Here is a 14,978-nt window from a genome sequence, read left to right as displayed (position 1 = left end):
TGCTACTGCCCCGCGTACACGTCAATAAAAATTACCTACGCTCATGTTGTCATCCACATCCACGTCCATGTCCACATCCACATCCATCCATATGTATGTAGTCGTCGCATATGTTCGTATTGGCGGCGTTTATCTTTTGTCAGTTTCAATCTACAATTTCCAATCGGCAACACGCGTTTTAAAGCTGACGAACGCTCAATCGACCGGAAGGACAGGCGGTCAGACTAACAAACTGAGCGACCCGGCCCCCATTCTACTTGTAATTGCTCCTTCTGCAGATTATTAACTCTGATCTGTGTCGAGCAGGCAGTGCAAGTGTCCTCAATGGCTATCGTCCGTTTGCATTTGGGAACAACATGAAGACAGACGGCCACGCGAATTTGCAAACCTCATCAGCTCTTTAAAAACCCATTTAAAATTACAAGCTTGTTAAGCGCGGGTAGTGTTTGTATGCGTATGTGTTAGTGCGTACCATTGCCCCAAATCCAACCAACCCAGTCAGTCAGCCAGTCAGTCAGTCAGTCAGTCAGCAAGTTAGCCGGCCAGAGCTCATGGCTCACTAAAATCAAGTAGTTCGTCAGTTTGGCGCTGACGGCGCTCACCATTGGGGGCCATGCCGTTTAATGCAATTTTACGTCCGACTTTATCATCCATGAGAAAGAAGACAAAAAAAAAAAAAAAAAAAGTGATCCAATACAAGTAACAAGTAACTGAAACAGCGGTAGCTCAATGGTTGCCCAGCAGCCGCTGCTAAGTAGCCACTAAACGGCAGCTCTTTAATCTCAATGACTCTGAGCTCAAGACAGACCTCGTAAATGAGAAAGGCTTTTTAGTGGGCGCAACTTACAGTACCAGCACTTTCTTCATCATCGTCCACCATGCCTCTCTACATACATATGTACTTGTATGTATGTACGTGTATATATGTACGTACATTCATGAATATGTATGTGCATGAGCTGCTGGAAAATGAAATGAAATGATTCGCATAACTGAGTCGCGCCTACCTTGTTAAGCGCGCTAAAGACAAACTGGTCACTGGTCTGGAGCGTGCGCGTGCGTGCTGCCCCCAATCGATCGCTCGATCACACGCCAGACTCCACCAGACCCCAGACTCAAAGTCCGAGCCTGGCCAGCAACCTGCTTCGCTTAACAAGATATCAACAAGAGCAGCAACAGCAACAAAAAGTCAGATTCCAGCGCCTGCCTCACCTTTATTTTTAGTCGCGCTTAAATGCGGCATACGCTAAATTAAACCATAGGCCCGGCTCAAGTACCAGTACTGGGACCTGCGAATCGCGCACATGCTTAGTAATTGCGGATTAAATGAATCAAGATTGACGAGATTCAGTGCGATGACGATGACGATGGAGAGGGCGAGGGCGAGGAGCAACGGCAAGGGCGAGGGCCAGCGCTAGGGACTCGTACGGAGACTGGGCCATAGCTTGAGCTTATAATGCCGCAAACAAAATCTGATTAAGAATATTTCAATTAGCAGCCCGAGCAAGGCTTCTGCCTCAGCAAAACTTCTCACCCTCACTTCGCTCATCCTGTCAGACAAGGCATCATCATTTTAAAACTTTCATTATCGCTCAGTAGAAAGTTTGACTTGCTTCAGTATTTGGCCGCAATGAAATTATATTTTGATTGATCCACCATTGGCGATTGCTGACTGGCCATTGGGCATTTGGCCATGCTAATTAAGCAACTACCGGTCAAAATAAGTATTCGGGCCATTACAAGTGCTCGCATGCATGAAAAGAGAGCGAACTTTAATTCACAGAAAGCAAAAGCTTAATGCGCATAAGGGGAATAAATTAACAAAAGCACTTGCAGAACGATAAGTCCTTTGACTTTTTGTAAAGAGCTGATTAAAGCTGTGAGACTTTTCATTAATGATCTACTACTTTTTTATCTCTATAATAAACAACGATAAGTCCTTTGAGTTTTTGTAAAGAGCTGATTAAAGCTGTGAGAGTATTCCTTAATGATCTACTACTTTTTTATCTCTATAATAAATTCAATTCAAAGGCCTATTTGATGACGAAATTATTATAAATACCTATAACTATACATTTAAAAGATATCTAGTCCTGCGACATATTGATGATTGTTAAAGGATGTATTGGCTATCGAGAAACATAGCGAACATAAATCATACTTTTTCTGGCGGCTTTATTGCTGTGCTTCCCCAAGATTACAATTTTGGCTTTAATTTTAAGATTTAGTCTACAAATAGTCTACAAGTATGTGTCGACCTACTTGTATTTAAGAAGACACATACCTAAGTTGTAATCAAGACTTATAAACAAAAAAGAATTACAGTAGGAGTTGCTAGAGCGGCCTCCATTATTAATCACTGATCTAAAATAACACAGTTATTGAATTTCATTAAAAGAATTAACAATTACTATTTTTATTTAACATTTGTAACTTAGAATTAATCATAATTCACAAAATTTGATACAAATAGAAGTATATGTACATGTGTAGCAGAAACAACGAAGTCCTTGTGGCTGGTTTTTTGTTCTTTTAATTCTTTTATTTATATGTTTATACAAGTATATTGTAGTTTCGAAAAAAGTTTTATGAATTTATTAATATCCACATTGTTTGTCTCTGTGAGTAGTTGATTTGGCGTGGGAATTTTCAAGGAAGTACATTGGTTGAGAATATATTGGCAATAGTTGGTGAAATGTTCTATAGTTACATATAAACTCATAAACTCTTTGGATCTCAAATCCTTAAAATCAAACATACTAAACGCAGCTTAGCTATAGTTAATTGCGTACTTCAGTTTTCTGAAGAAACATGGACTTCTTTTTTAAAAAATGGAAGAACAAAAATCCAAACACAAATCCTCCATGGGCTACTATATAGTTTTCACAATACTAAAATCTCATTTTTATTCGGTACTCGATAGCCAAACCACTTGGGTTCGTCAATTTATGGCTATTGCTATACTTGCGTAACATTTTCATTGTCAATATATTATGTCAGCAAATGCAGCCTTTACCATAATCTCTGATCTAATGATCTCTAATTAAGTCCCATACGGCATCTACTTGGCATAATTGTAAGTGGTTTAACTTGAACATTCCATGCAAATGATCGAAAATTATGCCATAAATATCAAGGTGAAATAATAAAAGTGGCAGCAACATTTAAAGCCAAATCGAGTGCACTTTCAACGCGCTTCGAGCAGCCAGAATCTCATGCCGCAAACTACTATAGTAACCATAATCCATAACACCTTGGCGTCAGGCAATCAAGTCATCAGGATAACACAATGCTCCAGTGTCATGGAAAAAATATCAAAAACACTTTCATTACGCTACATTTTTATTATGGCACCGTTCACGGAATAAATAAAACATACTTGTACGAGTATGTATGTATATAGTATATGAATGTTTGTGTGTATGTACGAGAGGGACTATAAGAGTTTTGACCCAGTTTTGCGAGCTTGTCGTTATCATTTACTGGTTGTTACTGGCTTTAAGTCAAAATTGCTACAAATTACACTTTTTTCGGGCGCAAAAGTGTGCCGTAAAGTTGGCGGCGCATGCGTGACGGCCAACAAAACTTTTCCTTTTGCAATTAAGTTGCCCGATGCAGCAGATTAAAGTAAATAATATCAATAACAGCAACAACAACAGCAACAACAACTAGACGGCAGCCTCAACTGTTTTTACAATAACTCATAAACTGTAATCACTAAGTTAACCAGATACGCAGGCGCGTTGCTTTTTTTTTGCTGTTGTTGGCATATACCCTTTAAAAGTGGACATGCTACATTAGATGAGGAGGGATCTCTTACTCTCTATTCTGCATTCCCTATTCAAAATACACATACACATATCAGGACTTTGAGATATAAAGAGGGTAGACTATTCCTCCATCTAAAATTGATCCTGTATATGAAAAAAAGATTATATACTTGTATATAAACTCCCTTTCCAATAAAATGTAACTTGAATTACATAGAAGAATGGATATATGACGTTTGGTGACTTACACATTCAAAATTTTCTGTGTTTCTGCAGACAGGCCAACGAACAGACGGACAAATCTAGAACGACGAACCTTATTTTATATAGCTAACCAATTTTTTTTTTCTTGGGTTATAATAATGCTCTCATCAACAAAAGGAGAAAACTCGCAAGCTTTTAGATGAATTCTTCATAGTTTCTGTTTTAACATCAAACTAGTTTTATATTTAATTTATTTATTTATTTTTTATTAACTTATCCTAGTGGTACAAGTACAAGATTACTTTTAAGTTATTACGCTAGTCATTACATATTTATTTCTAATTAATTCAGCTTAATTTAATAAAGTTACAAAATTTAGTTTTTTTGACGTTGAACATTTCAATTATTAGTTTTATTTATTTTATTTCTTTCTTTTGCGTGCTACTGATATAAGTGTGTGATATGTATTGTTATATATATAATTTATTTATAGTAAGTTGTATACCTTTTCAAGGAGTTTTGTACTGATATCAGTTGCTGTCGAGCCCATACGTTACCAATAAAATACACAAATATATGCACTGGTCTTCTAATTAAATTCTAAGGCAATTTTATATTTGCGAATAATTTATAAACACATATGGGAATGTACCCAAGAGATTGTACAAGTATCATAAGTGTTTTGAACTAAATCTATATGTAATTGCTTAAACCTTCTGAATGAATGGTCCGATTATAAAGTTCTATATATAATTAAATCGATTTCAATAGATTCCAAAAACTCGTCTGCCAAATTCATAAAACTCAAGTGAAATTTTAGGATTCTTAATGTTCAAATTGAAATCCGAATAATTCAAATGGAATTACCGTTATGAAATTTTCATTATCTCAAAGGTTAAACTTTGCAATACTGGAACCCAACTCATGCGGTGGAGAACCATGTCGCACATCCATCACCATTTTCATACACACAATACAAGAACATAGAAGAGTATCAGAATTTCCCTTAAAGTTGACTATAAAGCTCAACTTTTCTTTCTGCATCCTGCCGCTTGCCAATTGGTAGCTGCTTTTTAGCCCGCAAACTTGTTATCGCGTGGACTTTGGCGTAGCTTAGTAGTAGTCTGGAAGCTGTGTGGTAGTTGGAAACTCTCGACAAGCTGGCCAACACTTTTATCATAAGTAGCGCATGGCTTACAGAGCTGTATCCAAGAGATTTCCGCACACTTCACTGCCACACACTTATCTCTGTTATCCTTTTGATTTATCTCTCACTTACTGGCGCGATGCGCTCCATACTAATTGCGTTTATAATAAACAATTTCACAATTACAAAAGAAACAACTGCAACACCAAAAGCAAAAGCTCCAGCACCAGCACCGGCAATAAAAAGTTGGCCGTTAAGCGCATTTTGTTTGAGCTCTCCCTTATCAGATTTAACGTGCTCCTTATTAGCAATGTGCCTTAAATTGTTCCCTCTTTATTCAATTTACTAAATTAATTTTGCAATTTTTCACAGTTGCCAAAGCGGTTGCTGTCGAAGAGGTTGTCCTCAGCAACAACAACAACAACACCAACCACCAACCACCAGCCACCAACCACTTACATAGCCATTGGAGCGACGCTTATCTGCGCATTGAAAACTGTTAAATTTTACAGCAGTACTCGTACATGCGAAAATCTTTCAAATGAAATGCAAAACCTTATCACGCACTTTGCATCAGCTGACGAAGACGAACGATGGGGACGGCAATAAGGATGGCAATGAGGACGTCGACTGCGACGACGACGACGACGAAGACTACAAAGCTTTGGGGAATAGTTGCAAACTTATTTACATTTAATTTGCATATTTTAAAAAACACAAGCAAATGCACCGGCGGCTTATGTATGTATGTATGTTTCGAGCTGGGCCCGAGGCTAAAGCTCCTGCCGAGGGATGGTGAGTGGGAGCGGAAGCGGGAGCAGCAGGTCGGTCAGCCTCCAGCATATTTAGCTGCCAATAAACGACAAAATATCAAAAAGGTACTTCGCCAGCAAGGCAATAAAAACAACAAAACTGTGTATTCAATGACGTGCATTTGATGCCGATAATCCAGCGGGAAAATGTTAGTAGCACATTTCATCACACCATTGCATGGGCACTAGAAGCCCATCTATACAAAAAGTCTTTTCATAAAAACAAGCATACTTTGCTATGCAATTAATTATAAATTAATCTAATAAGATACATTTTTATACCCTGTACCCAAAGGGTGAAAGGGTATACTAGTTTTGTGCGAATGTATGTAACAGGCAGAAGGAGGCGTGGCAGACCCCACAAAGTATATATATTCTTGATCAGGGTGACAAGCCGAGTCGATATAGCCATGTCCGTCTGTCCGTCTGTATGAGCGCAAGGATCTCAGAAGGTACAAGAGCTAGAATTACCAAACTTGGTATCCAGGTTCCCCCAAGACCTAGGCAGGTCAAGTTTGTTTTTTTTATTCCGATATACCCCTCCACTCCCCCGCTATTAGTGATTTACGTAACTCCCGTAGTTCTTGGAATTTCGAATTCAAATTTGGTAATTACATCCAGCTAGGGATTATGTGTCCGTATGCTTTCATCATGATAGCTCAATGTTGAAAGAAGTTATAGCCATTAATAACATCGCTGCCCACGCTCTGCTTGTAGCGCTGCCGGCAGCGCTGCCCGCAGCTATTGTTGTTGTTGCTGATTGGGTTCAACTTTGTGCTGCATACATACACGCATATAAACAAGCAGAGATGTCTGCGTGTACATCTCTGATGTAAATGTATGCTGTTGAAACTGTACATGAACATGTCTTTAATTTAATTAAATAATTAAATTAATATTTTTTTTTTTAATTATTAAAAAAAATTTTCATTTTTTCCTTTTTGGTGGGAGGTACAGGGTATTTAAGAGTTGAGCTTGCTCGACTTTAGCATTCTTTTCTTGTTTTGTATTTAATATGCAATTAATTATAAAGTTTTAGTCAGATCAACTCTGAAATTATGTTTGATTATATTTCAATAGTTGTAATGAATTTGTTAACTCATACTTATTATCGATTAATGCTAAATTATATACATTTTTGAGATCTCTCTACATTTCCATATACACAATATTTTCTAAAGTTTCAATTTGAATTGAATTTACCGAAATATTATGTTTGTACACATTACAGATACATCTCGTATACTTCTACATTGGTATTTTAATTTTGTAGTTTAGTTTAATTGAATTTTACACGAAAAGTGTACAAATAGCACATGAAAATTACAAATTTTAAAATGATATCATTTTTATATCTCAAGGACCTTTCCAAAGATCCGACTCAAATTTAATGAATCCGCTTTTTGCTCAAAGAAACGGTGCTGAGACGCAACCGCAACAAAAAGCATACCAACATTTTGTATCTGGTCTATCAGTTCTCTGCCTATGCAAAAACAACAAAGACGTACAATTTGCAGATGTGCGAAGCGACAAAGCCGTTATCAAAGATTTTTGTTGTTGTACTACAGCTTATGCATTTGTTGTTGTATTTGTATTTGATTGTTGTTGCTGCATGTGTGTGTGTGTGTGTGTTTGTTCTTATGTCCGACTCTTTGTATGTGCAAGAAGTTTTGTCTTATCGATGTGTTTTTGTCGCTGTTGCTTTTGCTGTTGTTGTTGTTGTTAAAATACACATTGATAATCATTAGTTAAGTTGTTAACTGATTTCGTTTAGAGATTTGTCAGAGACAAAGTTGAAGCTGAAGCGAGACTTGTTAAAGAGTTTCTTAGGGCCAAGTCCAAGCCGCTTTTTGTGAAATATTTTAATGTGATTTATCTGTTTCAGGACTCACATGTTCAGCAAAAACAAACACAACAACAACCACAACAACAAATCAACAATAAATCAAGCGCTTTTGCAGCTAATGAGACAGATTGCTGAGACGACTAACCAAAGCATTCAGACAGGGCAGACAGGCAGCCCAGATCAGGCAGAAAGGATCAGAAAGGGGCAACACTCTCTGATCTTGGGGGTCAAATTATGTTGGTGGTCCAGCCCAATTACAACCAATGATATTTTATTGGTATTTGATGAGCGTTGAGATGTGCAATTGCTTGGCCAATAAATTGTGTCTGGAACTGGACACTGGACCCTGGACCTGGTCCTGAACACGCTCGGCAACAAAAACAACAAAGACGCCAGGGCAAGCAATTGCAATTATTAGCCCTGCGCGCACGCTCATTAGAGGTTGCGATGCTGGACAAAACCGGACCATACTGAACTGCAATAACAAGAACAACAACAGCAACGGCAACAGCAACAGCAGCAGCAGCCCACCAACAACGGCAGCACTTGAGCGTTTTTTTTTAATGTTGTGTGGGGGCGCGCGCTCAACGAACCGCATATAAATCCTAATCCAGAGTAAGCACAAAAAATAACATCATAAATAATACGTGCATTGGTTTTGCAATGTTTGTTGTTTTCTGCCTCCGTTGTTCTTATTATTATTGTTTTTATTGTTTTTACAATAAATCACGCGGCAAAATTGCGACCGCACACACACACACACACACACACACACACACACACACACACACACACTTAAATACAGTAAGCAACAAAAAGCACATTGAGAGACCTTCGCGCTTCCTTGAGCTCCTTTGCAATTAAGCGGCAGCAAGAACAACACGATGCCATGAAAATATACGTGTGTGTGTGTGTGTGTGTGCATGTGCTTGCAACCTGCAATCGTGCCTTACGGTTAGTTGCAATCAATCCTTGCTCAATTAAATCTCAGCGATTCGGCAGCAGAGCCCACTCGAACGCCGCGGCCTGGCAAAGCAAAAATTTAGAGAAAGTACTTAGCTACTGAGAACATTCCTCTTCTGATTAAAAAAAATTTCCTATATACTTATATACATACATACATGTATATTGTTGTTTTGATATGGTCTTGAAAATAACATTCCAAAATTTGTTTAAAGAAATAAAGACTTCTCGTTTATTTTGATATGGTCTTGAAACTAATATTCCATAATTTGTTTAAGGAAACAAAAAATTTGCATTATTAGAGAATGAGAAGCAAAGGCTATCTAACATCAGATCTGATGATCCGGATCTCGTTAGCCTTAAAACTGAACTATTTCCTGGCTTCGAAACTGCTTTATTCATGGCTTCAGGCTTGACGCGATTCTTACGTCGTCTTAGTTCAATGACTTAATTTTTGATAACTTCCTGTTACAGATTTTATTTTATAATTCTAGCCCAAATAATTGTAATCCCTTCAAGTAAGTGCTGCATGATATGTTTGCATATTTCCATGCAGTTTGCAGATACTAGGCGTTTGAAACGTTGAACAACCCTCTCATTGTTGTTCAATTGACAAAATTATCTGTTATAGCTTAAACAAAAACCATATCTCAATTAATTTAAGTATAAATTAAAATACTTTATAGCACAAATAATTCTGAAGTTCAAAACAAGCCTATTTACTAGTCTATTTAAAGAGGCTCTTTGTTGACTTTTTAGCTTAGATCCAGCGAAACACCGGAGCTTATAAGTCAGTACCTGCTAATATTACGTATAATAATTTTTTTTAAATGAAGTCTTTTACATTTCAACATCTTATGAAGCCAGCACTGTGCCATTAAGTAATTCAAAACAGAAAATAAAAACTAAAATTAATGCATTCGAAAAATTGTTGTTTCTCTTCTAAATCATTGCCTTTAGCACAACAAAGTATTCAAAAGGGAGTTTCAAAAAATGATTTGTTACTGTTAGTTCAACTCCCGGCCATTACTAATAGACTTGTCAATGCCAGGTCGTGGTCAGTCAGTCAGTTAGTCGGTCGGTCGGTCGTTTTTTTTTTTTTGTCACTCGCCTGTCCATGCTCTGTTGTCTTTCTGATTTCTATGGGAATTCATGTGCAGGACCTACCAAGTGGACTCTAGGTGCATGAATGAAAGAACCGGCCGAGCGGCTACAAAGAGTTATTGTTTTTAATTTATGCATAAAGAGACAACTATGACCAGACACACACACACACACACAGACACACACAAATGGAGAGCTGTGTAGTGCGTATGCATGTAGGGTATAATGTGGCATGACCTAATGTTGCACTACACACAATGGGCCAAATGATGAGCGGCGTTTTTTGTCGCCCGTGCGGCAGTGTCAACTTGCATTCGATGCGCTACCAGCAACACACACACACACACACACATACACGCACACAAACACACACACACACAATACTGACACCCACACTCAAGTCAAACAAATTGAAAATTTATCACCCCACGGCAGAGCATGAAGAATCTATGGAAACTGGCAGTTTTAGTGCCACCGATGATGACTCTTTGTGCACTTACAGCCCAAAGCAAATGCATTTTTTACAGTTACCCGCTGTCGCACCTAGTGCCACACATCTGAATATATAGTACAGTACGAGTATACCGGCAGACGGATGGGCCAGATATACTTACTTATATAGGCGGTAGGTGTGAAAATGCACTGAACCATTCGCAAATTGATTTTCTCGCAAAATGTCACAGGCCATGATGAGCTGCACAGCTGGTCAGGTCTGAGTTTTCCGTACAGCGGTGGGCCACGCGTTCGTCTTCTAATTTCAAAGAAAATTCACACGCAAAAGCCGCCGCCAAAGATGCCGCCACCGATCGTGCCGCTTCAAAGCTCAACGAACCCTAAAAGATGCGCCGAATAATTTTGTTTCGTTCTTTTCTTTTTATTTTTTCATATTTTTGTTGCTTGTTGTTTTTTTTTTCTTGGTTTTGTGGATTCGTTCGCTCTTTGGTTGATATATATCACATGCTATATGGCGGTCTTAAATCGTATAAAGCGCCACAGGCGCTGCATTTTAACTTCAATTTCATTTCGCGCTGATCGATTTTTGCACGCAAAGTGTGAGGGAGTCCCAAACACAACAACAACACCAATAATAATAATAATAATAATAATAATAACAACAACAACAGGAACAACAGCGAACGACCAATGCGTACTTAGCCATTGAATTTATTGTATATTCCAGCCCCTACCGAGTGCGTTTGCGTATTTACAGTAGAAACTTGTACTAATGAACACCCTCAATGAATAATTTTATTTCACATTTTTTACAAACATACAAAATTCTTTGATATTCCATTTCCATCACATTTTTTCAATCGATTTGGATCAATTTTTTAAGTGAGTTCAGCGAGCTTAGTTTCTTTATTTAAGTTGCGGGTAAGGTCCTTCACACAATGATAATACTTATTGAAAAGTTCGAGTGCATTATTATTTATGTGAAAAATGATTATTGAAATCGATGACAAAAAGCTTAAGTGTCGGATCCATTATACTTGTATTTGATTAATGCTTTGCCTATAAAGCTCCATATATTTTATGAATATACGTATTGGGTTGTGTTTAAACGTTTTTTGAAGTACTGGAGAACTAAGTTGTGTCCAACTGTGGTAACTTCGGAGATCCCGACGATCACATAGACAGAAGGTCTTTTACATTATCTACAACACGTCCTCTTCTAATACAATTTTTAAACTGCAATAACTTTATATTTTAAGAAAGCCAATTTGTTGGCAATCGAATTTTCATTAAACTTATTTGAAACAATATCTACAAAATATGTTATAGACTTCCCTGTAGGTTATTTATAGTTTCGCGAACAATATAACTTGGACAACTATAAATTATTAGAGCAAAATCAATGAAAAACTCTTTTAAGTAACATATTTGCACTTCATGTCCCATTAAATTTGGCTTTCAAAAAATAAAATATCTAGAATTAAGATTTGTTCATTAATTCACCGATTCAGAAAACACAAAGCCCTTCTTCTTAGCAGGCCAATGTTTTACTCGACAATTTTAATTTAAAAAAAACGCTCTTATTTAATAATTTTTTTTTGAACCAAAAGAAGAATTTGTGTGTTTCTCTGCTTAGGAATATTTACTTTATTAAAAGCTCTGCATCTCTGCTGCACAAGCGGTGGTGACGGAGGCAGCGGCGGGGCAGCCGTGGTGGTTGGTTGGATTGGGCAATCGTGCGTTATCAGTGCGCATGCGCACAGCTCCACCTTCAAAGTGCCGTTGGCTACTGGCGGCCGGAGACAGCGGCTATTGGAAAATATCGCAGCCGTATCGGTTTCGGTGTTTCGACATTGGTACCGCCATGCAAAACAATAATCAATACTCGAAGCCGGTGCATGGACCGTGGACCGTGGACCATGGCCATTCCATTTAAAACGTGTTAAAGAGGCAGCCAGCCAGGCAGCCAGGCAGCCAGCAAGTGGTGCTGGTGTCCATGCCACATGCCCACACCCGCTGCCCCAACACGCCTACACTGTGCCCCGGCCTCTTGGTCTTATTTGATTTTAGACGCATTCATTGCTCGGTCAGCGCCTGGCGGCATTTTCTGTTGCATTTCGTTCCTCTTGAATTTATGATGTGATTTTGATCATTTGACATAATCTATTTAGCGTTGCCCGCATGGCTGTATCCCGGCTGGTGGCTCCGATTGTGTTTGTGGCAACAAGTTGCCTGCCTTTCTGCTGCCTCCTGCCTGCTTGGCCAATGCCAGTGCCAGTGCGGGCATAATTTGTAATGAGATAATTTTATTTACTTTGTGCAGCGAACAAATGGAAGACAGCGAAATGGAGAAGAGCTTTTAGCTGGGCTGCGACTTCGCTTGGAAGAAGCAGAAAAATGTTTAAAAACCCTCTCTCCCTCTCTACCTTTCTATCTTAATCGTAAAAACTGAAACTTAGAATGTTTACCAAAGTTGTAATTTTCACTCTTTATTCTTGAATCCCTCAACATACATATGGGTATATGTATATGCATTGGTAGGTTAAGAGTTGAAACAATGAAACAATTAAACAAATAGAGAAAATAAAAATAAGTTTTTATCAACGAGATGTTTTTGAAAATCAATAAGATAAACGTCACTTGTTAACAATAATTTAAAAGCATTTGAAAAAAATTTAACAAATAGAGAAAATAAATGTAGGGAAACTTTCAAATATATAACTTGTTTTTTATGGGATAACATTTCAGCTTAAATAGATCTAACCATTTCCGAAACCGAAGACTACGATTACACTAAACAAATTGAATTTGTTTACTATAAGCCCGCCAGCCCAATAAGTAAACAAATCATTATTACAAATCTTAAGTTTGTTTTACAATGTGAACCTTTTGAGATCCAATAGACATAACATTCATATGAACATACCTCTATACAGTTTTCTTTCTTACCATAAGTTCCATTGTTTATCATAACTTTTCAACTACAGGAGAAAAGTGTTCCATAAAACCATCAATTAGGGGACATGCTAACAACTTTATTTTTGATTGTTTGGGTCCTCATACAGCATATAGTACATAGTTATTAGAGTTGTCTTACTTAATAAGCCTTCCTTTACTCAGTCAGAATGTTGCAAACTTTTCTCTCAACATACATATACAACTCATTTAATCTTTATTGATATTCATACAACATTTTTCTAATTTACAGCCACAGTAAATGTGCTTCGCGAACGGTCGAGCAACTTGCTGACTGACGTTCAGCCGACAACCTTGGTGGCAAACAACAACAGCCTGGGTGGTCCATGAGCTTGAATGGCAAAAGGAGCGGCAGCCACGATGATGATGACGACCACGTGAACGCTTTTTTAAATGAAGTCAAGACCGAGTTGGCGCATGTAAGCCAAATGAGGCGCGCTTTATGCAAAAACAAAAAGCCCAAATTGCAAAAATCAACCGCACCGAAAAACAAGTTGAAGAAGTTCAAGTCCAAGTCCAAGTCGAAGTCAAAGTCGAAGCTAAAACTGAAACTGAAACTTCAGGAGTAGGTCCACCATGAATGAAATGCGCACGCCACGGCAACTGAATGATGGCTATCGATCAACAATGGCCCAACACACACACACACACACAAAAAGGCCAAGAAAGCGATGTTAAGATTACAATCAATAAAGTGTAGCGGCCGATACGCCACTGCGGCAGCAACAAGAACAACAACAACAACAACGGCATTATTACCAACAGTCCCAAAGTGGAGCATGAAAGGTGCACACATCGTAATCCAAAAACAGTTACAGAACGCCGCAACAGCTAATAACAAACAATTAGTAACTATCAGCACTGGAATTAGCTTCAGTTCAGCTTTTAATGCTTGCCCAGAAGAAGACACTGACCCAAACACACATTGACCCACATTGGGTGCACAAAGGCGGCCAAGGGATCCAATCTGTCTGCGACTGGCAATGGAAATGGACATGCCGATGGAAATGGGAACGTGAAGCGCGAGACAGAAATAAACAAATGAGCTGCAGACTTCAGGGCGTGTGGGTCATCAAACATTTCATTAGGTTCAGATCTTCAGACTGGGGAAGAAAAAAAAAACCAAAAGAAAGAAATTTAATTACGCAGAAAAGGAAGCAGAAACAGCAGAGGCATCTTCATCCTCTTCAACCTTTTCTCTTTTACGTGCAAGGATAAAATGCAGGCAAGGATTCACGTTGTGGCTAGTGCTGTGGTGGGTCCTTGCTACTGTTGTCCCCTGCTTAATTAGTAGCTCTGTCGCTGATAGGCATCGAATGTGTGTGCCGTCACAACATTCCAGCATCCCCTGCCTGCTATCACTGACCAACTAATTGGACTCGCAAGGGTTAATGTCAACTCTCCTCTAATGCGCAGTGCGGTAGGTGAAAGCCATTAAATGTTTGCTACTTACAAGCACATGCACTCCCCAAGAAGAAATCAAAAGGACAAACATTAGTTATGCTCGTAAAAAGATGCGTGTTACCAACATGTAACGCCCATAAAACGCCAATGTGAAAGTTATCCACAACCACGTTGGCTGCTGACTAATGCAAGTGCCATTAGCCAGCAAATCTGATATTATCTTCAAAAACCAGCAGCCATTCAGGTACTTCTCGAGTATGACAGTTATGAGCAATCTATCTTAGCCAGCACACATCTAG

Source organism: Scaptodrosophila lebanonensis, unplaced genomic scaffold, assembly GCF_003285725.1.
Source record: "Scaptodrosophila lebanonensis strain 11010-0011.00,11010-0021.00 unplaced genomic scaffold, SlebRS2 tig00000089-arrow-pilon, whole genome shotgun sequence".
Taxonomy (NCBI): domain Eukaryota; kingdom Metazoa; phylum Arthropoda; class Insecta; order Diptera; family Drosophilidae; genus Scaptodrosophila; species Scaptodrosophila lebanonensis.
The sequence above is the reverse complement of the archived record's forward strand: the minus strand, read 5'-3'. Positions refer to the sequence as shown.